Genomic DNA, 25,217 nt, shown 5'->3' with positions numbered 1-25,217 from the left:
CAGCTACAAATACCACCCAATATCAAAGTTTTAAGACCACCATGCAATATCTCCGTAAGTGTGGAGTGCATTTTTTCAAAAAGTTTGCTCTTACAACCAAATTAGAAAAAGTTATTGAGCGTGCCCTCATATGTATACATACAATTGTAGCACAGTATTGGACAACCCCTAAACCATAGCAAAGAATCTTAATCGGCTATGGACATGAGTTGCAGTATAAATAAGAAATTTTGTGTTATTGGATGTTAATTATAAGTATTTAGCTCAAGGGATCTGAAAATGGTTCTCATCGTCAGGAGTCCAAGCAAAATGAGTCCCCACCATCCGACTCTTATGGGGGATCCCAAGGATCTTAGCACCATGAGGAATCCCAGCACGATGAAGGATCCAAGCACATCAGGGGTCCTCTTAGTCCTTCCGCACAACTAACCGTGGAAGTAGAGAGGTCTCCCAAGAGGGGCAAAATAGTCCAATTAATTGTGATCAACTGCCCCTCCCTCCTCCATGGGGTCCTGGCATGGAGCATCTAGACCAACAAGGGGAGCCAAAAAGGCAAAGAGAGGAGATGGAGAGATTAAAGGCACCACAACAAGAGGAAGTATTTGGTGGGCTCGCAGATATAATGAACCTTGGCCCCAATCCTCCAACCAAGCAAACCGCAGACCCCTAACATACATGTCTAGTTACCTTAAAATGAGACCTTTTTGAGATAGATGCATTGGAGGCATAGGTTTCATCTAAGTTGGCCATATATGTCCCAAGATAGGCCATGGTCAGTCCCATCAGGGACACATTTTCCATTTCAAAGAAGATCCATGTCCTCTTAAATCAAGATAGGAGACTTGCTTCTTGGAGATGGACTTTAGAAATTGCCCTTACCCTTTTGACTTTAGATTCCTTTCCTTACCCTTTGGGTGCTAAAGTCAAAAGATTGTATAATGCCTCTAGTTGATCTCATTTAATACTTATCAATTGTTTATTCTCCTAGTTGGGAATCCCAGTCCTAGATATGGAAATGTCTTTAGTTTTTCTCTCAAAGTTTATGCGAAGGGTCATAAGGCTCCTTATTTCAAATGCAAGCACTTTTTTAATGGAAGAGTATTGTAATAGTTTGTCGATATTTCCACTGCAACTTTGGCTTCATATTTCTTTGTTCCTTGTGTCAATTGAAGGAAAGGTTGGTGGTGCTAAATTCAAGGATAGAAACTATTTAGTTTCCATGAAGCCTCGCCAAGACTACCGGGATGTTCTCCTCACAATAGTTCCAAAATATCCAATTTTCTTGCACCTTTTGTCTTTTAAGGATGCTAATTTATCTACATTGTTGCTTGAGGTGTACTAACAGGCCTAAATAGTCTTAGTTATTGTTTGAACTTCATTGCTTCATTATGTACATCAATTTTTGGAAGTGGACGTTATTGATATTGACTTGTTGAATCTAAAATTGCTAAATATATTTTCTATCATTTTCAAAACCACGTTTCTTTCTAGAAAGCTAATGCCAAGTCATCCAAAGCTTGAAAAAAAAGTCCAATCAACCCAAAATGCCAAAAATGCAAAACATAAAGCATATGATTTATCATAATACATGTTTTGGGAGGAGGGGTTTTGGGATTGTCAAAAATCAATTTTTGGATTTTCTCTCCTCACATTGAGTTTCCCTTTCTCTTGCTCTGACTTCCACATCTCTACAATTGAGGTCTATGTCTTGCTCTATTGCTTCAAGGTCTTGTCTGCTTAGTGCGCCCTTCTCTTATAGAAGCTCCTTGACATTTTAAGCCACCATGGAAGCTGCAACCACCATGATGTCTCTCTGTGCTAAGCCACATGCCAATGTGGGTGAGCATCCAGATGCATGATTCGGCCAAGCCAGCTCACAGGCTAGGAAAAAGGGACTTCTTCTTTCCAGCAACAGAAGCGGTAGCAACGAGGGCAGAAGGGTACATTGCATCAAAGCAGCTGTACAAGGCCAACAAACCAGAGCAAGGTGGAGGCGGGATCTAAGTTGGATGGAAAATTGGAAAGCACAATAATTGCTGTTGCTACTACGATGATGTCTAAGCAGGCCTTAGTGTTGAACACCTATTTCATTAATTTTGGACTCTTGCACTGTCCAAATTCATTTTGTGAGATAATTCTGGATAAAACATTTCAAAAAAAGAGGCTCTTATAAAACAAAACATTGAGTCAAAAAGGAAGATTTAAAAAAATCAAATTAGAAAAAATGACGTGAGATGTTAAAAATAGAGTACATCACATTGTTAAAAGAGACAAAAAAGTAAGATTTTAAAAAATCAAATTAGAAAAAATGGCGTGACATGTTATGAAAACTAGAGTACATTTCAAAAAGAGCACATCACATTTGTAAAGAAGTAGATCATATTACTCAAAGCCATATGGTGTCAAAAAACACCTTAATACAGTCTCTCTTAACATCATCTTAACATCACATTTGTACAAGAAGTAGATCATATTACTCAAAGCCATATGGTGTCAAAAAACACCTTAATACAAAGCCATATGGTGTCAAAAAACACCTTAATACAAAGCCATATGGTGTCAAAAAACACCTTAATACACCTTAATACAAAGCCATATGGTGTCAAAAAACACCTTAATACAGTCTCTCTTATCTAAGTCTAGAAGATCTCGTCATTGGTCTCTCTTATCTTCTCAACAACCCAATCCTTCACTGCCTCCACAGCTGTATCCTCAACATAATTACATGTGAAGAAGAAGTTTAAGCAATCACAAATTGTTTCTTTATAATTTCTCTGAGAGGCTCTTATTGTTCTCTCAGCATCCGCATCAAATCGCCCATGACGAGAGCTGCGATAACGCAGGTTACTTAAGAAGTCTAATAGATCTTGTCATGCTTTTATCATACGTCTTAGAAGTCTTTCACTGTCTGTTATCTTGAGAGTCTCCTCCCTCTCTGCGTGCCTTTGTGCAGCAAATTCCTCTCTCTCCATGTGTGTCAAAGGAGAACCTTGTCGAATTCTTGCCTCTCTCTGTGCTCCTTGGTCAGCAATCCATTCTTTGAGATTGTTAATTCCGAACTCCACGTCTTCGACAATGCCAAGGACATCCATGGGTGGGGAGATGATAAAGAAAGGGAGATGGACTACGATGCAAGAAATAAGAGAGTGTCTGCGGAAGAACTAGGATAGAAGAATACTTGGTTATCAAGATGGATGAAAGAAGACTCTGAGAGTGTTTGCGGAAGGACTAGGATAGAAGAATACAAGAAGAATACAAGTTAATGAGAAGCACTAGGATGCAAGAAAGAAGAGAGTGTCTGCGGAAGAACTAGGATAGAAGAATACTTGGTTATCAAGATGGATGAAAGAAAGAAGAGAGTGTCTGCGGAAGAACTAGGATAGAAGAATACTTGGTTATCAGGATGGATGAAAGAAGACTCTGAGAGTGTTTGCAGAAGGACTAGGATAGAAGAATACAAGAAGAATACAAGTTAATGAGAAGCACTAGGATGGATGAAAGAAGAGAGTGTTTGTGGAAGAACTAGGATAGAAGAATACTTGGTTATCAGGATGGATGAAAGAAGACTCTGAGAGTGTTTGCAGAAGGACTAGGATAGAAGAATACAAGTTACTCAGAAGGACTAGGATGTAAGAAATAAGAGAGTGTTTGTGGAAGGACTAGGATGGAAGAATACAAGTGCACTAAGGCACGATGTGTTCACTACGATAAGGATAAGGGTTGGAATAAAGTGAGTGGCACGATGTGTTCACTATGATAAGGGTTGGAATAAAGTGAGTGGAGATTGAATGCTCTACTTTAAGTGAGTGGAGACGATAAGGATAAGGGTTGGAATAAAGTGAGAGAAGCATTGCGAATGCTCTACTTTAAGTGAGTGGAGACTGTCCAACTGAATAAAATTCTCATCACACAAGGATTTATTTCCAAATAATCACATCATCACACATTCATATCATAAAATTGTGTGCATGAAGAAAAGAAGGGGTTGTGATGTAGAGGCTAAACCTGCATGTGATATAAATAAAGAACAAGTATCTAAAGAAAAGTTAACATTTTTCAATTTAAAAGATGAATATATATAAAAACATTATCTCACCTTCAAAACAAACCATAAATTCACTCTTTTATAAATTTTTAAAAGTATAATATAAAAGATGTAAATATATAAAACTCTCTTTACTTTCTCTCTCTCTCTCTCTCTCTCTCTCTCTCTCTACTCCTAAATCTCTTTGTAGCCATAGTCAAGACACCTCATTCTCTCTCTTAATCTCTCTCTCTCTCTCTCTCTATAACTCTTAAGTATTTTTCTCTCTATCCTCATCCCACTTATTCTCTCTCTCCCTCTCCCTCCCTCTAGCAGAGAAGTTTCATTCCTCTCTCTCTCTCCCTCTCTCTCCCTCTCTCTCTTTCTCTCTCCCTCTCTCTCTTTCTCTCTCTCTCCCTCTCTCTCCCTACTCTCTCCCTCCCTCAAGCAGCCACGGTCCCCAAGAGACCCGCTTCTCTCTCTTAATCTCTCTCCCCCTCTCTCCTCTCTCTTTCTTTCCCTCCCTACTCTTCTCTCTCATTTAAAAATATAATATAAAAGATGTAAATATATAAAACTCTCTTTACTTTCTCTCTCTCTCTCTCTCTCCTCCTAAATCTCTTTGTAGCCATAGTCAAGACACCTCATTCTCTCTCTTAATCTCTCTCTCTCTCTCTTTGACAACTCTTAAGTATTTTTCTCTCTATCCTCATCCCACTTATTCTCTCTCTCCCTCTCCCTCCCTCTAGCACAGAAGTTTCATTCCTCTCTCTCTCTCTCTCTCTCTCTCCCTCTCTCTCTTTCTCTCTCTCTCTCTCTCTCTCTCTCCCTAAGTCTCCCTCTTCTCTTCTCTCTCTCTCTCTCTTTTCCTCTCTCCTCTCGCCACGTTTCATTCCCATAAACATCTCTCTCTCTCTCTCCCTCTCTCTCTTTCTCTCTCTCCCTCTCTCTCTTTCTCTCTCCCTCTCTCTCCCTACTCTCTCCCTCCCTCAAGTAGCCACGGCCCCCAAGAGACCCGCTTCTCTCTCTTAATCTCTCTCCCCCTCTCTCCTCTCTCTTTACCCGCTTCTCTCTCTTAATCTCTCTCCGCCTCTCTCCTCTGTCTTTCTTTCCCTCCCTACTCTTCTCTCTCATTTAAGGAGCCCCTCTTCTCTGTGTGAATCTCTCTCTCTCTCTCCCTCTCTCCCTCTCCTCTCTCATTTAAGGAGCCCCTCTTCTCTCTCTTAATTTCTCTCTTTCCCTCCCTCCCTATTCTCCCATTTCTCAAATTTACAAACTCAAATATATATAAAAAACTAATTAAAATAGAACTCAAAAACTCAAATAAGAAACTAATTTAAAAAGAATTGTAATGCCTTCTAAAAGACCACCCTCCTCAAAAACTTTAAGAATAAACTAATTGAAAAAGAATTATAAGTAAAGAAAAAGAATTACAATACGAATTTTAAGAAATAGAACTCAAAAACCTTAACAAGAAACTAATTGAAAAGAATTGTAAGTAAAGAAATAGAATTACAAGACGAATAAAAAAGAATGCAAGTACCTGGAAAAAGTGAAAAAAGTAAGGCTCGGCTTATCCTTTCTCTTCCGCTCTTGGTTGCTTCAATGAAATGAGGAGAGAGTTAAAACTAGTCCACTCCTACGCATAAATTTGAATTTTCAAAAAAGAGACGGAAATTTGAATTCATTATAAATTTGAATTCAAATTTGTGTTCAACATTCTTCTTATACTTTCTTCTCATACGTTCCTTTTGAATTCAAATTTATGTTCAACATTCTTCTTGATACTTTCTTCAACATTCTTCTCGATTCTCGTAAGTCCTTTTCATTCTCGTAAGTCCTTTTCATTCTTCTCGTAAGTCCTTTTCATTCTTCTCGTAAGTCAAATCTTATTTTTCGTTCTTGCTCGTGATAGTAAGTCAAATCCTCCTCTCCCATCTCTCTCCTTCTGCTCCCTCCTCTCCTCTCCCTCTCTCTCTCCTCTCTCTCCTTCCTCTCCTCTCCCTCCCTCCATCCATCCCTCGACCCAACCCTCTCCTCCAGCCTCCTTCCCTCCCCTCCCTCCGTCGCCAAAACTCCTCCCTCGACCCCTCCCTTCCCCTCGCCCCCCCTCCTTCCCCAAAATCCCCCTCCCCCTCCCCCTCCCCTCCCGCTACCCTTCCCCCTCTCCCGTCGCCTAACCTCTTCCTCCCCGACCCCTTTTTCCCCCTACCCCCTTTTAACCTTCCCCTCTTTTCCCCACCCCCCTTGGCCACCCCCCCAACCCTTCCACCCTCTTCCCCACTCTCCCTTTGGCCCCCTCTCAACCCTCCCTCCCTCCTTGGCGACACTCCCCTTCACCCGGGCTGGCGGCCGCGGCCGCCAGCCCCCCCTCTCTCAACCCCCCCCTCCTTCACTCTTTCCCACCCCCCCTCCTCTCACCCATCCCCCCCCTCTTCACCCTCCCTCCTCTCACCCAATCCCCCCCCTCTTCACCCTCCCTGGGCTGGCGGCCGCGGCCGCTAGCCCCCCCCCCCTCCTCTCACCCAGCCCCCCCCCTCTTCACCCTCCCCCCCAACCCCCCCTTCGCAACCCCTCCCCCTCCCTGGGCTGGCGGCTGCGGCCACCAGCCCCCCCCTCTTTACCCCCCCTCCCCCCCTCAGCCGCTCCCCCACCCTCCCGCCCCCCCTTCGCAACCCCTCCCCCTCCCTAGGCTGGCGGCCGCGGTCGCCATCCCCCCCCCTCCTCTCACCCAGCCCCCCCCTCTTTACCCTCCCCCCCTTCGCAACCCTGGGCTGGTGGCCGCGGCCGCCAGCCCCCCCCTCTTTACCCCCCCTCCCCCCCTCAGCTGCTCCCCCACCCTCCCGCCCCCCCTTCGCAACCCCTCCCCCTCCCTAGGCTGGCGGCCGCGGCCGCCAGCCCCCCCCCCTCCTCTCACCCAGCCCCCCCCTCTTTACCCTCCCCCCCCTTCGCAACCCTGGGCTGGCGGCCGTGGCCGCCAGCCCCCCCCCCCCTCCTCTCATTCGCAACCCCTCCCCCCCAACCCCCGCTTCGCAACCCCTCCCCCCCCCCCTTCGCAACCCCTCCCCCTCCCTGGGCTGGCGGCCGCGGCCGCCAGCCCCCCCCCTCAGCCGCTCCCCCACCCTTCGCAACCAGCCCCCCCCCCTCCTCTCACCCAGCCCCCTCCCCCTCCCCTCACCCAGCCCCCCCCCCTCCTCTCACCCATCCCCCCCCCCCTCTTCACCCTCCCTGGGCTGGCGGCCGCGGCCGCCAGCCCCCCCCGCCCTCCTCTCACCCATCCCCCCCCCCTCTTCACCCTCCCTGGGCTGGCGGCCGCCCCCCCCCCTCCTCTCACCCAGCCCCCCCCTCTTCACCCTCCCCCCCCTCCCTTCGCAACCCACCCATCCCCCCCCCTCTTCACCCTCCCTGGGCTGGCGGCCGCGGCCGCCAGCCCCCCCCCTCCTCTCACCCAGCCCCCCCCCTCTTCACCCTCCCCCCCCCCTTCGCAACCCCTCCCCCTCCCTGGGCTGGCGGCCGCGGCCGCCAGCCCCCCCCCTCTTCACCCTCACCCCCCCTCCCCCCCCTCAGCCGCTCCCCCACCCTCCCGGGCTGGCGGCCGTGGCCGCCAGCCCCCCCCTCTTCAACCCCCCCCTCCCCCCCTTAGCCGCGCCCCCACCCTCCCCCCCCCTTCGCTACCCGCCAGCCCCCGCCCCTCTTCACCCTCGCCCCCCTTCGCAACCCCTCCCCCTCCGTGGGCTGGCGGCCGCGGCTGCCAGCCCCCCCCTCCTCCTCTCAGCCGTGCCCCCCTCAGCCGCGCCCCCCCCCCCCTCTCAGCCGCGCCCCCCCTCCCCCCCTCAGCCGTGCCCCCCCCCCCCCCCTCTCAGCCGCTCCCCCCTCCTCTCAGCCGCCCTCCCCACCCCCCTCTCAGCCGCCAGCCCCCCTCCCACCCGCTTCCCTCCCACCCGCCGCGCCAGCCTCCCCTCCCACCCCCTTCCCTCCCACCCACCTCCCTCTTCGTCCCTTCCTCCCCTCCCTTCCTCCTCCCTCCCCTCCCACCCTCTTCCTCCCCTCCCTTCCTCCTCCCTCCCCTCCCTCCCCTCCCCTGAACCTTTCTCTCTCTAGTTTCTCTCTCTTCAAATTTTAAAAAAGAAACTAGAAAAAAAAGTTTGCAAGTACCTGGAAACAGTTTGTAAGTTTGCTCTTTCTTGCTTTCTTGCTCTTCCTTCCTTGCTCTCTTGATCGTCCTTGCTTTCTTGCTTCAGTGAATGAAATGAGGGGAGAATGAATGAAGAAGGAAGACTATATATAAGAAAAATTAGGTTTTCCTCCTCCTCTCCTATTGGCTTTCCATTCCTCCCCTCTCTCCTATTGGCTTTTCATTTATCTCCTCTCCCATTGGCTCCCATTACTCCCCCTCTCCTATTGAACCCCCTCATCCATTAGCCCTCCTCCCATCCATCCATTTCTTCTTCCTTCCCATTGCCACCACTCCCATCCCACATTTCCACCACGTCCCATACTCCTTCCATTTCCTAAAATCCCATATTTCCCCATCTCACCCTCCTCTTTTTCATCCCCTATTAACTTCCTCACTCATTTCACTCCCTTATTAGCCTACTCCCCTATTACCTTCCCCTCTCCCATTCCATTCTTCCCTCCCCACTCTCACTTCCACTTCCCATTACTCACTTGCCATTTAAAAACTATTAATATATTATTATACTATTTTTTATACTTATTATCATACACCCTTATTACTTCCCTATCCTATTCCACTCCTCCCTCCTCATTCCCACTTCCACTTCCCATTACTCACTTGCTATACACATTTGCAAACTATTAATATATTATTACATGATTTTTTATACTATTTGTAAACTTACATATGGGCAAAATCACAGGTGTCAAAGCGATCCTATTGTGGTCATACAACAACTGTGCTTTTATTCAAGGGCATATTTATCCTCATCAACAAGCTTATTTACTCAAGGTATGAAGTGCATAATTTGTGCACTAGGTGTTTACTTTGTGCCAAAATTGTTTGCCACACACACACACACACATACATATACCGAGAATTTTCTAATATTATCGCATCTACATTTCTCCAATGGGCACAAAACTTTGTACACTCCTCAACCTAGGTCTTATTGACTTGCATACAAAGTGGTGCACCCATCTCATAAGTACTTGTTCGGATAACACACCTCCTATGTATTTTATGAGGATTGTGCATAACACTAGCAACAAAATGGTGTATCATGTGAGACAGACTATGCAAAGCATATCCAATGGACACAAGACTTTACACGTTCCTCAACCTAGGCAGTATTGACTTGTGTGCAAAGTGGCATCCCCATCCGATAAGTACTTGTTTGAAAAATACACCTACGATCGTGTTTTTTGACGATTGTGCATGACACTAAGGCAACAATGGTGTTTTATGCTTGATCGACAATGCAAAGCATATCCGATGGGCACAATACTTTGCACACACCTTCAACTAGGTAGAATCGACTTACATGCAAAGTGGCATGCCCATCCCATAAGTGCTTGATCCTATAACATATTTAGAAACGTGTTTTTTGACGGATGTGCATGACACTAGAGTAAAAATAGTATTTAATGCTCGATCGACCATGCAAAGGATATCCGATGGGCACAAAACTTTTCGTACGCCTCAACCTAGGTGGTATTGAAATGTTCTTAATGAGGCACACCCATCCGATAAGTACTTGGTCAGATAACATACCTAATGGCGTGTTTTTTTGCGAATGTGCATGTCATTAGGAAAAAAATGATGTATAATGCGTGATCGACCATCCAAATCATATCCGATGGTGACAATACTTTGCACGCACCTCAACGTAGTTAAAACGGACTTGAGTGCAAAGTGGATCTCCCATATGATAAATATTTATTTGAATAACACACCTATGGCCGTGTTTTTATATGGTTGTGCATGACACTAAGGCAAAAACAGTGTGTTATGCTTGATCGACAATGCAAAGCATATCCGATGGGCACGATACTTTGCACACACCTTCAACTAGGTGGAATTGACTTACATGCAAAGTGGCACGCCCATCGCATAAGTGCTTGATCAGATAACACACCTAGCAGCGTGTTTTTTTACGAATGTGCATGGCACTAAGGCAAAAATGGAATTTAATGCTCGATCGACCATGCAAAGCATATCCGATGGGCACGATACTTTGCACACACCTTCAACTATGTGGAATTGACTTACATGCAAAGTGGCATTCCCATCGCATAAGTGCTTGATCAGATAACACACCTAGCAGCGTGTTTTTTTACGGATGTGCATGGCACTAAGGCAAAAATGGTATTTAATGCTCGATCGACCATGTAAAGCATATCCGATGGGCATAATACTTTTCCTATACCTCAACCTAGTTGTTATTAAAATGTTGTCAAAGAGGCACACCCATCCGATAAGTACTTGGTCAGATAACATACCCAAGGGCGTGTTTTTTTGCGGATGTGCATACCACTACGGAAAAAACGGTGTATAATGCATGATCGACCATGCAAATCATATCCGATGGTGACAATACTTTGCACGCACCTCAATGTAGTTAAAACGGACTTGTGTGCAAAGTGGAGCCCCCATCTGATAAGTACTTATTTGAATAACACACCTATGGCCGTGTTTTTATATGGTTGTGCATGACACTAAGGCAAAAACGGTGTGTTATGCTTGATCAACCATGCAAATCATATCCGAAGGTGACAATACTTTGCACACACCTCAACCTAGTTGAAACGGACTTGCGTGCAAACTAGAGCCCCCATCCGATAAGTACTAGTTTGAATAACACATCTAGGACTGCGTTTTTTTACGAATGTGCATGACACTAAGACAAAAACGGTGTTTTATGCTTGATCGACAATGCAAAGCATATCCGATGGGCACAATACTTTGCACACACCTTCAACTAGGTAGAATCGACTTACATGCAAAGTGGCACGCCCATCCCATAAGTGCTTGATCGGATAACATACCTAGCAGCGTGTTTTGACGGATGTGCATGACACTAGAGTAAAAATAGAATTTAATGCTCGATCGACCATGCAAAGGATATCTGATGGGCACAAAACTTTTGGTACACCTCAACCTAGGTGGTATTGAAATGTTCTCAATGAGGCACACCCATCCGATAAGTACTCGGATGTGCATGGCACTAAGGCAAAAATGGAATTTAATGCTCGATCGACCATGCAAAGCATATCCGATGGGCACGATACTTTGCACACACCTTCAACTAAGTGGAATTGACTTACATGCAAAGTGGCATTCCCATCGCATAAGTGCTTGATCGGATAACACACCTAGCAGCGTGTTTTTTTACGGATGTGCATGGCACTAAGGCAAAAATGGTATTTAATGCTCGATCGACAATGCAAAGCATATCCGATGGGCATAATACTTTACCTATACCTCAACTTAGGTCATATTAAAATGTTGTCAAAGAGGCGCACCCATCCGATAAGTACTTGGTCAGATAACATACCTAAGGGCGTGTTTTTTTGCGGATGTGCATACCACTAGGGAAAAAACGGTGTATAATGCGTGATCGACCATGCAAATCATATCCGATGGTAACAATACTTTGCACACACCTCAACCTAGTTGAAATAGACTTGAGTGCAAACTGGAGCCCCCATCCGATAAGTACTAGTTTGAATAACATACTTAGGACCGTGTTTTCTCATGGTTGTGCATTTGCATGACACCAAGGCAAAAACGGTGTTTTATGCTTGATCGACAATGCAAAGCATATCCGATGGGCACAATACTTTGAAAACACCTTCAACTAGGTGGAATTAACTTACATGCAAAGTGGCACGCCCATCGCATAAGTGCTTGATCAGATAACACACCTAGCAGCGTGTTTTTTTACGGATGTGCATGGCACTAAGGCAAAAATGGTATTTAATGCTCGATCGACCATGCAAAGCATATCCGATGGGCACAATACTTTGCACACGCCTTTAACTAGGTGGAATTGACTTACATGCAAAGTGGCACGCCCATCCCATAAGTGCTTGATTGGATAACATACCTATCAGCGTGTTTTTTTACGGATGTGCATGACACTAGAGCAAAAATAGTATTTAATGGTCGATCGACCATGCAAAGCATATCCGATGGGCACAATACTTTGCACACACCTTCAACTAGGTGGAATTGACTTACATGAAAAGTGGCACGCCCATCGCATAAGTGCTTGATCAGATAACACACGTAGAAGTGTGTTTTTTTACGGATGTGCATGGCACTAAGGCAAAAATGGTATTTAATGCTCGATCGACCATGCAAAGCATATCCGATTGGCACGATACTTTGCACACACCTTCAACTAGGTGGAATTGACTTACATGCAAAGTAACATTACCATCGCATAAGTGCTTGATCGGATAACACACCTAGCAGCGTGTTTTTTTACGGATGTGCATGGCACTAAGGCAAAAATGGTATTTAATGCTCGATCGACCATGCAAAGCATATCCGATGGGTATAATACTTTTCCTATACCTCAACTTAGGTTGTATTAAAATGTTGTCAAAGAGGCACACCCATCCGATAAGTACTTGGTCAGATAACATACCTAAGGGCGTGTTTTTTTGCGGATGTGCATACCACTAGGGAAAAAACGGTGTATAATGCGTGATCAACCATGCAAATCATATCCGATGGTGACAATACTTTGCACACACCTCAACCTAGTGGAAACGGACTTGCGTGCAAACTGGATCCCCCATCCGATAAGTACTAGTTTGAATAATACACCTAGGACCGTGTTTTTTCATGGTTGTGCATGACACCAAGGCAAAAACGGTGTTTTATGCTTGATCGACAATGCAAAGCATATCCGATGGGCACAATACTTTGCACACACCTTCAACTAGGTAAAATCAACGTACATGCAAAGTGGCACGCCCATCCCATAAGTGCTTGATTGGATAACATACCTACCAGCGTGTTTTTTGACGGATGTGCATGACACTAGAGAAAAATAGTATTTAATACTCGATTGACCATGCGAAGGATATCTGATGGGCACAATACTTTGCACACACTTTCAACTAGGTGGAATTGACTTACATGCAAAGTGGCATTCCCATCGCATAAGTGCTTGATCGGATAACACACCTAGGAGCGTGTTTTTTTACGGATGTGCATGGCACTAAGGCAAAAATGGTATTTAATGCTCGATCGACCATGCAAAGCATATCCGATGGGCATAATACTTTTCTCATACCTCAACCTAGGTGGTATTAAAATGTTGTCAAAGAGGCACACCCATCCGATAAGTACTTGGTCAGATAACATACCTAAGGGCGTGTTTTTTTCCGGATGTGCATACCACTAGGAAAAAAACGGTGTATAATGCATGATCAACCATGCAAATCATATCCGATGGTGACAATACTTTGCACACACCTCAACCTAGTTGAAATGGACTTGCGTGCAAATTGGAGCCCTTATCCGATAAGTACTAGTTTGAATAATACACCTAGGACCGTGTTTTTTCATGGTTGTGCATGACACCAAGGCAAAAACGGTGTTTTATGCTTGATCGACAATGCAAAGCATATCCGATGGGCACAATACTTTGCACACACCTTCAACTAGGTGGAATAGACTTACATGCAAAGTGGCACTCCCATCCCATAAGTTCTTGATCGGATAACATACCTAGCAGCGTGTTTTTTGACGGATGTGCATGACACTAGAGCAAAAATAGTATTTAATGCTCGATCGACCATGCAAAGCATATCCGATGGGCACAAAACTTTTCGTACGCCTCAACCTAGGTGGTATTGAAATGTTCGCAATGAGGCACACCCATCGGATAAGTAATTGGTCAGATAACACACCTAGCAGCGTGTTTTTTTACGGATGTGCATGGCACTAAGGCAAAAATGGTATTTAATGCTCGATCCACCATGCAAAGCATATCCGATGGGCACGATACTTTGCACACACCTTCAACTAGGTGGAATAGACTTATATGCAAAGCGGCACGCGCATCCCATAAGTGCTTGATTGGATTACATACCTAGCAACGTGTTTTTTGACGGATGTGCATGACACTAGAGCAAAAATAGTATTTAATGCTCGATGGACCATGCAAAGCATATTCGATGGGCACAAAACTTTTCGTACACCTTAACCTAGGTGGTATTGAAATGTTCTCAATGAGGCACACCCATTCGATAAGTACTTGGTCAGATAACACACCTAATGGCGTGTTTTTTTGCGGATGTGCATATCATTAGGAAAAAAATGGTGTATAATGCGTGATCGACCATGCAAATCATATCCTATGGTGACAATACTTTGCACGCACCTCAATGTAGTTAAAACAAACTTGCGTGCAAAGTGGAGCCCCCATCTGATAAGTACTTATTTGAATAACACACCTATGGCCGTGTTTTTATATGGTTGTGCATGACACTAAGGCAAAAACGGTGTGTTATGCTTGATCGACAATGCAAAGCATATCCGATGAACACAATACTTTGCACACACCTTCAACTAGGTGTAATTGACTTACATGCAAAGTGGCACGCCCATCGCATAAGTGCTTGATCAGATAACACACCTAGCAGCGTGTTTTTTTACGGATGTGCATGGCACTAAGGCAAAAATGGTATTTAATGCTCGATCGACCATGCAAAGCATATCCGATGGGCACGATAATTTGCATACACCTTCAAACTTGTGGAATAGACTTACATGCAAAGTGGCACGCCCATCCCATAAGTGCTTGATCGGATAACATACGTAGCAGCGTGTTTTTTGACGGATGTGCATGACACTAGAGTAAAAAAAGTATTTAATGCTCGATCGACCATGCAAATGATATCCGATGGGCACAAAACCTTTTGTACGCCTCAACCTAGGTGGTATTGAAATGTTCTCAATGAGGCACACCCATCCGATAAGTACTTGGTCAAATAACACACCTAATGGCGTGTTTTTTTGCGGATGTGCATATCATTAGGAAAAAAATGGTGTATAATGCGTGATCGACCATGAAAATCATATCCGATGGTGACAATACATTGCATGCACCTCAATGTAGTTGAAACGAACTTGCGTGCAAAGTGGATCCCCCATCTGATAAGTACTTATTTGAATATCACACCTATGGCCGTATTTTTATATGGTTGTGCATGACACTAAGGCAGAAACGGTGTGTTATGCTTGATCGACAATACAAAGCATATCCGATGAACACAATACTTTGCACACAGCTTCAACTAGGTGTAATTGACTTACATGCAAAGTGGCACGCCCATCGCATAAGTGCTTGATCAGATAACACACCTAGCAGCGTGTTTTTTTACGGAGGTGCATGGCACTAAGGTAAAAATGGTATTTAATGCTCGATCAACCATGCAAAGCATATCGGATGGGCACGATACTTTGCACACATATTCAACTAGGTGTAATTGACTCACATGCAAAGTGGCATTCCCATCGCATAAGTTCTTGATCGGATAACACACCTAGCAGCGTGTTTTTTTACGGATGTGCATGGCACTAAGGCAAAAATGGTATTTAATGCTCGATCGACCATGCAAAGCATATCCGATGGGCATAATACTTTTCTTATACCTCAAACTAGGTGGTATTAAAATGTTGTCAAAGAGGTACACCCATCCGATAAGTACTTGGTCAGATAACATACCTAAGGGCGTGTTTTTTTGCGGATGTGCATACCACTAGGGAAAAAACGGTATATAATGCGTGATCGACCATGCAAATCATATCCGATGGTGACAATACTTTGCACACACCTCAGCCTAGTTGAAACAGACTTGCGTGCAAACTGGAGCCCTCATCCACGATAAGTACTAGTCTGAATAACACATCTAGGACTGCGTTTTTTGACCTCTTTGTGACGAATGTGCATGACACTAAGACAAAAACGGTGTTTTATGCTTGATCGACAATGCAAAGCATATCCGATGGGCACAATACTTTGCACACACCTTCAACTAGGTAGAATCAACTTACATGCAAAGTGGCACGCCCATCCCATAAGTGCTTGATCATATAACATACCTAGCAGCGTGCTTTTTGACGGATGTGCATGACACTAGAGTAAAAATAGTATTTGATGCTCGATTGACCATGCAAAGCATATCCAATGGGCACAAAACTTTTTTTACACCTCAACCTAGGTGGTATTGAAATGTTCTGAATGAGGCACACCCATCCGATAAGTACTTGGTCAGATAACACACCTAATGGCGTGTTTTTGTGCGAATGTGCATATCATTAGGGAAAAAATGGTGTATAATGCGTGATCGACCATGCAAATCATATCCGATGGTGACAATACTTTGCACACACCTCAACGTAGTTAGAACGGACTTGCGTGCAAAGTGGAGCCCCCATCTGATAAGTACTTATTTGAATAACACACCTATGGCCGTGTTTTTATATGGTTGTGCATGACAGTAAGGCAGAAATAGTGTGTTATGCTTGATCGACAATGCAAAGCATATTGGATGGGCACAATACTTTGCACACACCTTCAACTAGGTGGAATTGACTTACATGCAAAGTGGCATTCCCATCGCATAAGTACTTGATCGGATAACACACCTAGCAGCGTGTTTTTTTTATGGATGTTCATGACAGGAGCAAAAATAGTATTTAATGCTCGATGGACCATGCGAAGCATATCCTATGGGCACAACACTTTTTGTACACCTCAACTAGGTGGAATTGACTTACATGCAAAGTGGCACCCGCATCCCATTAGTGCTTGATTGGATAACGTACCTAGTAGGCTCATGTTTTTTTACGGATGTGCATGACACTAGAGCAAAAATAGTATTTAATGCTTGATTGACCATGCAAAGGATAACTTGGCATGTCCATCTGATGAGTACTTGATCGGATAACTTCTCCCACTAATAAATTAAGTACTAAATAAAAATTATAATAAATAAGTAGATTATTAAAAAGAGACTAATATTTATGTAATTGTTGCCACTGCAGCTTGCTTGCGAAGGACTCTCACAAAGGAGATGGCTATAGATTTTGTTCCAGGGATGGATGTGATCTTATATAGCAAAAGAGAAGTAGTTGCATTTGCTACAATCCACGATAGTGATCCCAATTCACTTTGCCACTTTCGAAGACTTGGCGAAGATAAGGTAGTAGTTACTGTATCAAAGATTCTTAGCGCACATGTTGAGCTAAAGTATAAATGTGGAGATATGGAAACACTTGGAGATGTTATGCCCTACAATACATCCAACAAATCATTTATAGCATGGGACAAAGATGAGACTTATGCAACAGACATTATCAAGAATACAAAGTGCACCACCTTGGATTTTACTATAGGGGACATTTTACAAATGAGATCATTTGCAAATAAGATTGTAGCAGAAGGTGAAGTATTGGGATTTGAACAAGTGGAGCAATGGTCATTTGCGCAGATGAGGATTCTAAAAGTCACTGATGATGGTATGGTTGATAACATAACATCCTTATGTGATCCCTACTATGAGGTAGGCAAGAATATGAGATGGAGCATGCAATTTTTAAACATGAGAAAGAGGCACGTGGTTTTCAATGATAAAGACAACGCATACTACAATATCAAAGGACCTAAAAAGCGTGCCCATGTGCCAGGCTCTATCACTTCAAATGTGGATGATTTCAATATACTCAATTATAGTAGTGACATCTTATCTGGAGTGGATGAGTTCATTGGTTCCAAGAAACAAAATGATTTTAGAAGCGAAGCCTTATCTGGGGTGGATGAATTCTTGCACAGTGAGAAGGGCAAAGGTTTCAATAGCGATGTCTTGTCAAGTGTGGATGAGTTCATACATATTAACAAACCTGGTGTCAATCAAGGTTGTGGATTTGTGAAAGCCATGCAAGATGTCCCAATGAGTGATGTTCTCTCAGGAGTGGAAGAGTTTCAAGGTTCTCAATACTCTCGTAGAATATTGAATTCATTGAATGGTCCTAAGAGTATGTTAAAAACGAGGATGAGATCAACAGAGGATTATTCAGTATTTAACTTTGATTGTGATATGAACAAGGATGCAACGACCAATCATGGATGCTTGGTTACAAACAAATGTGAGGAGAAGAAGTGCATAAATACAGATAACAATGTGCACGAGGAACGAAAACGGTCATACATATGCATGAAGAGAAAGAGAATCCAGGCAGATCCACAAAAGCAACCAAAGAGGAAGAGAGTAATGAAGGAGGAGAATATGTTAAATGCATTGGGATATCTATGTTGCAAGCGAAGATGTATGTGCTTCATTGATCTTGCAGACATTAGGAAATGTAGAGGACACGTGTGGCAAAGAAGGGGAAGCGAAAGAAATGAATACCTTCTCACAAGTCTCTCTTGCTTTCTTTAGAATGGCAATAAAAGGCTAAGTTTAAGACAAAAGGTAAAACCTCTCGTAAATGGAAAAAGAATTTGCAATAAGGCATATCGCAATATTACTGGATTATCCCATGGTACATATTGGGATTTAGTCACCAAGGCAAAGGGCGGCAACAAATTTAGCATTCACGGTAATAGAGGAAGGTCCAAATCAAGAATCTCAACTGTCAGGGCAGCAGCAATTTTGCAAGACTTCATACATGAAAATGCTTTGCCTCAACCCCATATATCTACCAAACTCCCTAACAGTGATGCGATCACTGAAATGCACCTTCCAATGGGCTTGACAAAGCTCGAAGTATTTGACTCTATTGCAGAAAAGCAAAGGCAAAGAGGGGATGCCGTAGCTTCTTCTCATACTTTGTATACTCTTTGGAAGAAGAACTTTGGATATGTTAAAATCCCAAGGAGGCAAAAAATGTCAAAGTGCAATGTCTGTGATGATTTAAAGCGAGCGATTGAGAGTGCAACATGTCCAAATCAAAGGGAATTATACAAAAAAAACCGAAAATCTCATCATGACCTTATTCGACATTCCAGACAAAAATATGCATTTTGGAAGGAGCAAGCTATTTCGCATCCTGATGACTACATGTGCCTTATTGTAGATGGCATGGATCAGAATACAACAACATTGCCTTGTTTTGTTGCCACTCCACCTAAATTACAAGGAAAGCACTTTCTAAAGACACATCTATGTGGAGTGTTAGTGCATGGAATTAAGTTCTTTGCAGATATATGGATTGATTCCTTGCATCTACATGATAGCAATCAAGTTGTAACATCTATTATGAAGGCAATTCGCAATGTACATGCAGAAAAAGGTCGCTTGCCACCGACTTTGAGAATACAAGCTGATAATTGCTGGCGAGAAAATAAGAATGTACTCATGTTTGCCTTCTGCTCCATGCTAGTTGCTCATCGAATGGTCGAATGTGGATTTTTGTATGTTGGGCATACACATGAGGATATCGATCAGGTTTTTAGCACAGTCTCAAGGGAGCTTAAATGCAAGGATGTGGAGACAATAGATGACTTGGTAAGAAGATGTGGCAGGCAAGTTGGTGGTCGTAAGGAAAGTATAGTATGTGAGAGGCTCGAAAGAATGTATGATTGGAAGAGCTTCATTCTACCTTTCATACAAACGGGTGGTGATGCATTGACAGGTCATACCAATCCACACTACTTTTGTTTTTTTTTAAAAGATGAAAAACCCGTAATGCAATGGCAACAGTATTCTCATGATACAAAATGGGAACCTGAAGAACCTTACAGTCTCTTAACTTCAATTCCCAGCAAGGAAAGGTATCCAACATGGGCTCCTATACAAGAATTTAATGAGAGGTCTAATTGTGAAATAGATGGATTATAAGCATTTATTACATACAAAGAGGAAATGCTCCGGAGATATCCTGATTCGAAGCCTACTTGGAGAGAACACACTACCACTATAATTAACAAGACACGAAATTTAATAAAGGACCTTGAGAGAATGCGAGGCTCAAAGGATGTCAAGGAAGAATGCAATATGTTTTGGCCAAATGTTCATAACGATTTGCGCCCAGCTCCAGTCTTTGAAAATGATTTTGTATCATTACTCCCACGTCCATATTGTGGACCGAAGAAGAGAGAGTTTATGCCACAAGTAGATATAGAGGTCGATTGTTTTGTTGTGGTTCGGCCATCGGATGATGAATATGAGAATGTGAAGTTTTGGGTTGCAAAAGTAGTTGATGTGCAAAGAGATGACCAAGGGAGAGCTACAACATTTACAGCGGTTTGGTATGAGCCAAAGGGCAGGAAGGAGAATATGGATAACAACACATTATATACTAATTGTATAATGAAGGAGTGGGTCCCAAATGATGAAGCAGTCTCTCAAGTTTCGACGGAGACAATCATAGTGTCTTGGCATTCAAGGGCAAAGAAATCAAAGAAGCACATGGGATATGAGGTAGAAGGAAAAATAAAAATACCACAGCAAACTATTTTGCATATACACGAATTTTTAAGGATGCTCGCCATGGAGGAAGTAGAAGGAGACAGCGCAAATGAAGAATGTCCATGATTAAAGCTTTGTATTGAAGTCCATTGATTCAGAAGGATTTTATTTGGGTACTAGGCAAGGAGCCAATCCAAGACAATTATAATCAGAGTCATCACCTCGTATGTCAAATGAGAGTCAAAATATGCACTGGATGTCACCCAAGGGTCAAGGCTTGCCAAGACAATAGGGAGTTAATGCAGATGGCACCTGGCAAGGGACTATCACATTGAGCAATAAGACAATGGGGAGTCAATGCACCCAAGGGGCAAGGCTTGGCAAGATAACTTGTGGGAGTTAATGCAGATGGCACCTGTATTTTGCATTGGATGTCACCCAAGGGTCAAGGCTTGGAAAGACAACAGGGAGTTAATGCAGATGGCACCTGGCAAGGGACTATCGCATTGAGCAATAAGACAATGGGGAGTCAATGCACCCAAGGGGCAAGGCTTGGCAAGACAAGCCTAGGTCAAATTATGCAAATGGCAACTGGCAAGGGACTGTCGTGACATTGAGCAATAAGACAATGGGGTGTCAAATTGTGCAGATGGCACGAATTGAGGCTCTTTAAGAGCAACAATTTAAATTGTAAACCTCGGGGGGGTCACTCATCATATGTAACCCTATCACGTGAGTTCAACAGAAGGATTTTTTTTATTTCTAAAATTTACATAAATAAATATACATAAGGGACTATTTAAAATAGTTTTGGAAAAAATTTACAGATTTGTATAGAAAAGGGGTACATTTTATTCATGAAATCTTTTACAGATAAGGGACTTTAAATATAGGCCTTGAACGCACGTGATATAGAGGGTTTATACATAGTGACCCCCCCGAGTTGTAAACATATGTTCAATCTATATCATTTTGGATATAAAGACTCTAGCTAAGAGCAACGTCTCTCAATGTAATCATATACATAAAGCTACAATTGCTATTATCCCTCTTTGGTCTTATGGCATCATGTCTTCTTTCTATTTATTAAAAGTTTTGTTAAATTTTGTGCAATGTATTGCCGAGTGACAATGTTATTTTCATGAAATATTTAAGTCTCCTTTCATGGATTTATAAATTTATCACGTCAACGAAAAACGTCAAGGAAAAATATTTAAAATAATTAAATTAACAAATAACTTAGATATAGCTAGAATTTCTAATATAGGATTATTTCAAATTCTTGCATGTTGGTGCAAAAGTATAGATTGAAAAAACAATATTTGTATGTGAATATGATAGAGCCACAAAGTGAACTTTTGATTTAGGAAGGAAAAACGTCAAGGAAAAATATTAAAAATAATTAAATTAACAAATAACTTAGATATAGCTAGAATTTCTAATATAGGATTATTTCAAATTCTTGCATGTTGGTGCAAAAGTATAGATTGAAAAAACAATATTTTTATGTGAATATGACAGTGCCACAAAGTGAACTTTTGATTTGGGAAGAAACTTTTTAGAAAGTAAAATTTTGATTTGGAAAGGATATTTTCATAAAGTAATGTTTTCATTTGGGAAGGATTTTTGGGCTTCGTCCAACACAGAAAGTCCAAAATTAATGAAATAGGTGTTGTTGCCAATTTCTTCTGATACAGGAAGCCATTTAGATGCTGTAGTGGCAGCAATCAATGTAGCTCTATTGGGCAAATCTTTTCTAGGTATCTATGCACTGCTCCTCAACTCTATCTTCTTCTTTCTTGCCATTTTTGCCCTTCCTAATCTCTCAAAATCTTGAAATTAAGGTGTGACATTGCTCATTTTCCCCTTCACACCTTGCATCTCTGCATTGAAATTTGATTTAATTCAGTGACCTGAGATAAGTACTCCTAGGAATACTCATCTTAGGTCATTGAGTTCATTGGTAGTACTTTCATATGACAATCCTAAGACTTTGGGAACATGACGGATGGCCAATATTTTCACTTTTGCCAAATGTAAGCACACGACTTTTATTTTTTTCTAGCTAGCACCCATACATCTTCTAGGAAAATTTAGTTCTGCTTTGTAGTACATAGGTGAAAGTCCTTTTGGGAGTAGATTCTAGCCAACTTGTTGCCTTCTTTTTTAATGAACTTTCCATTTTTAATTGAGGATGTTGTTGCCCAGGTGATAGATGATTTGCTTATGGTAAGAATTATGTAGGTTGATATGGTTGTGAATGTTGTTGCTAAGTTGAATGATTTATGTTTTAGGGGCTATCTTGTAGCAAGTTGTATTTTTTGGATGATAGGAGCTTGTGTCTGGTCTGAGTCTTTTAGTGTTCATATGTTTCAACTTTCATCATGCTTTTATTTTTCTCTTTGTAAGACTAGGAACACTTCCTAGTTAGCCTATTCTAGAGAAATTCCCTATTTTTCTCTTTGTAAGAGGATGCGCTATATTGTTTACTAGTTTGTAACTAGCCGAGTTCAAGAAGGAAGTGTTCAAGAAAGTGCAGTTGGAGTTAAACAAGTTCACGTTGCACATCTACAATACGAACGTACATGAAGGGGCACGAGTACCTCTCGTATTTGAGGTAGAAGATGCAGCAGGAGGCGGTGAATCAAGCCAAGGTGGAGGTGGCGGAGGCAAGGTACAAAGGGGGTGTGGGGGCAAAGGAGAGGGAAGGACTAACAAGGCAAAATGCAGCCAAGGTGGAGGCAGAGACGAGGGTGTATGGGATGCATCAGGATGGGCTGGCGAGGTAGCAGGAGCTTAAGATTGAAGGAGATACCAAAATCTATCAAAATTCTAAGGCTATTGATATCACCCAAGCTGATGTTTCTCTTGCCACCAAAATTAACCTCTGCTCCTAGTAGGCTGACCTCGGTAGGACTAAGGCCTCCAATGCTTTTGCCATCAATGAGGCCAAGCTCTAGAAGGACCTTGAGCTCCACTTGGCAGCCGCCTAAATTGAGTGCCTCCGTGCCACCACTCTCACTCCCACCATCGTCTAGTACAAGGAATGCATGCAGTCCACCAACACCACCCTTTACAAATGTCGACATGCCATTGATACCATCCTCTATGAGCAGCAATTCTCTGCCGATTTCGGCAAGTGCACTGCTGAGGCTACCCTCTATGCTACCATGAAGGAGGAAAATTCCAAGCTTTATGCTTGCAACAAGCAAGAGGCCATGGGTCTTCTGGCCATGGTCAAGGCCCAAGCTACTTATGTGTGCACAATGCTTGATGCATTTACAAGCAATGCCTCTGCCCTCCATGACTACCTCCTCCTCAATCGCAATGTTTACCAAGACATGGGCCGTATCAATGTAGATGCCATCCAAGGACTCAACCCCAAGATCTTTATCTAGTCCACCTCATATGCATGTGGGAAATCTAATTCTAGCAATGGGGTGATGCATGAAATGGGAAACATCTTCAAAACAATCCCCTCACTATTTACTACAATCAAGGAACAAACAGGTGTTTCCTCGCTTTCTTGGCTTTCAACTCTACCAAGTCATAAAGATGATGCTAGAGCATAACGTGTACTTGCCAAATGTGTGTTCGGTCCAATTCAATAAGCATTATCACTGTACCTAGTATTTATAAATGAAAGAATCTTTCAAGTTACCTCATCTTCATTGGTCGAATTAAAAATCTACTTCTTTCTCCTATTTTGATCGTACATATTTCTTTCTAAATTTTAGAATCATGTCTGTGCTACCCTTTAGTCTATTCTTTATTCATAACACTCACACCATGCACTCATTTATTACAATTTTATTTGTGATAGCTGGTTTGATCATCCACCTCTAATATTTTGTTATAGCACAGAACTCAAGAGGGGTTGACGAGGCAACAAGAGGGGCTCACCATGTTTTTCAAGACATGGGTTGTATCAATGCAGATGCCATCCAAGGGCTTAACCCAAAGATCTCTATTTGGTCCACCTTAGATGTGTGTGGAGGATCTAATTCTAGCAATGGGATGCACAAAATGGCAAACATCTTCAAAACAATTGCCCCACTATTTGCCACAATTAAGGAACAAATGGGTGTCTCTCCACTTCCTTGCCTTGCAACTCTACCAACTCATCAAGATGACACTAGAGGATAACCTTTATTTATCATGTGTGTGCCTTTTTAGGGGGGCCTACTTACAAAATTGGTGTTCTTCTAGCTTGCTCATTATGCTCGGTGCATCGTAATAAAACTTATCACTATAGCTTAGTATTTACACATGAAATAATCTTTCAAGTCACATCATCTCCACAGGTCATGAACTTCATCGCTTGACTACCACGTGTGCATTTGGGCTTGGTACTCCGCCTATGTGGATGGTCGAAGGGTGTTGTTGATGATGATGCCATTGTTTTGGTGAAATGCTAAACCCTAAACATAATAGCAAAGGTACAAGTTCAAGACATGATACATACATACATATAAACACATTTGCTTCTCATCCTATTGTAGAAGATTGTTTTCTCAAAATTTCAAAACATAAACCCTAAACAACCAATGATGTTATTCAACATCCATTTCAAAACAATGCAAAATATAATTTAGGAATATTTAAAAAGTACAGGACTTGCAAATGGAAATATGACGATATGTCAAAATCATAATTTTATAGATAAGTTTTCATATCGTCCATTGGATGCATTGCTTCATTTTCATCAGCATAGTGTGCGTGAAGTTTAGTTAGCAATGATTCCATTATCATCCATTCCTGAGGCTCATTCTCACACAAGTGGAGTTTACAATCCCACAAT

General features: G+C 42.7%; 1 pseudogene; it reads left to right on the top strand.

Moving 5' to 3' along the window:
• The window catches only part of LOC147899420 (flotillin-like protein 2), a 33,165-nt pseudogene extending 9,177 nt beyond the window's left edge, over positions 1–23,988 (top strand).
• Positions 23,989–25,217: the final 1,229 nt, after the last annotated feature.

The sequence above is a fragment of the Dipteris shenzhenensis genome, chromosome 8 (assembly GCF_047967505.1).
Source record: "Dipteris shenzhenensis isolate YYH24624 ecotype China chromosome 8, Dip_SZ_1.0, whole genome shotgun sequence".
NCBI classification, from domain to species: Eukaryota; Viridiplantae; Streptophyta; class Polypodiopsida; order Gleicheniales; family Dipteridaceae; genus Dipteris; species Dipteris shenzhenensis.
The sequence above is the reverse complement of the archived record's forward strand: the minus strand, read 5'-3'. Positions and strand labels throughout refer to the sequence as shown.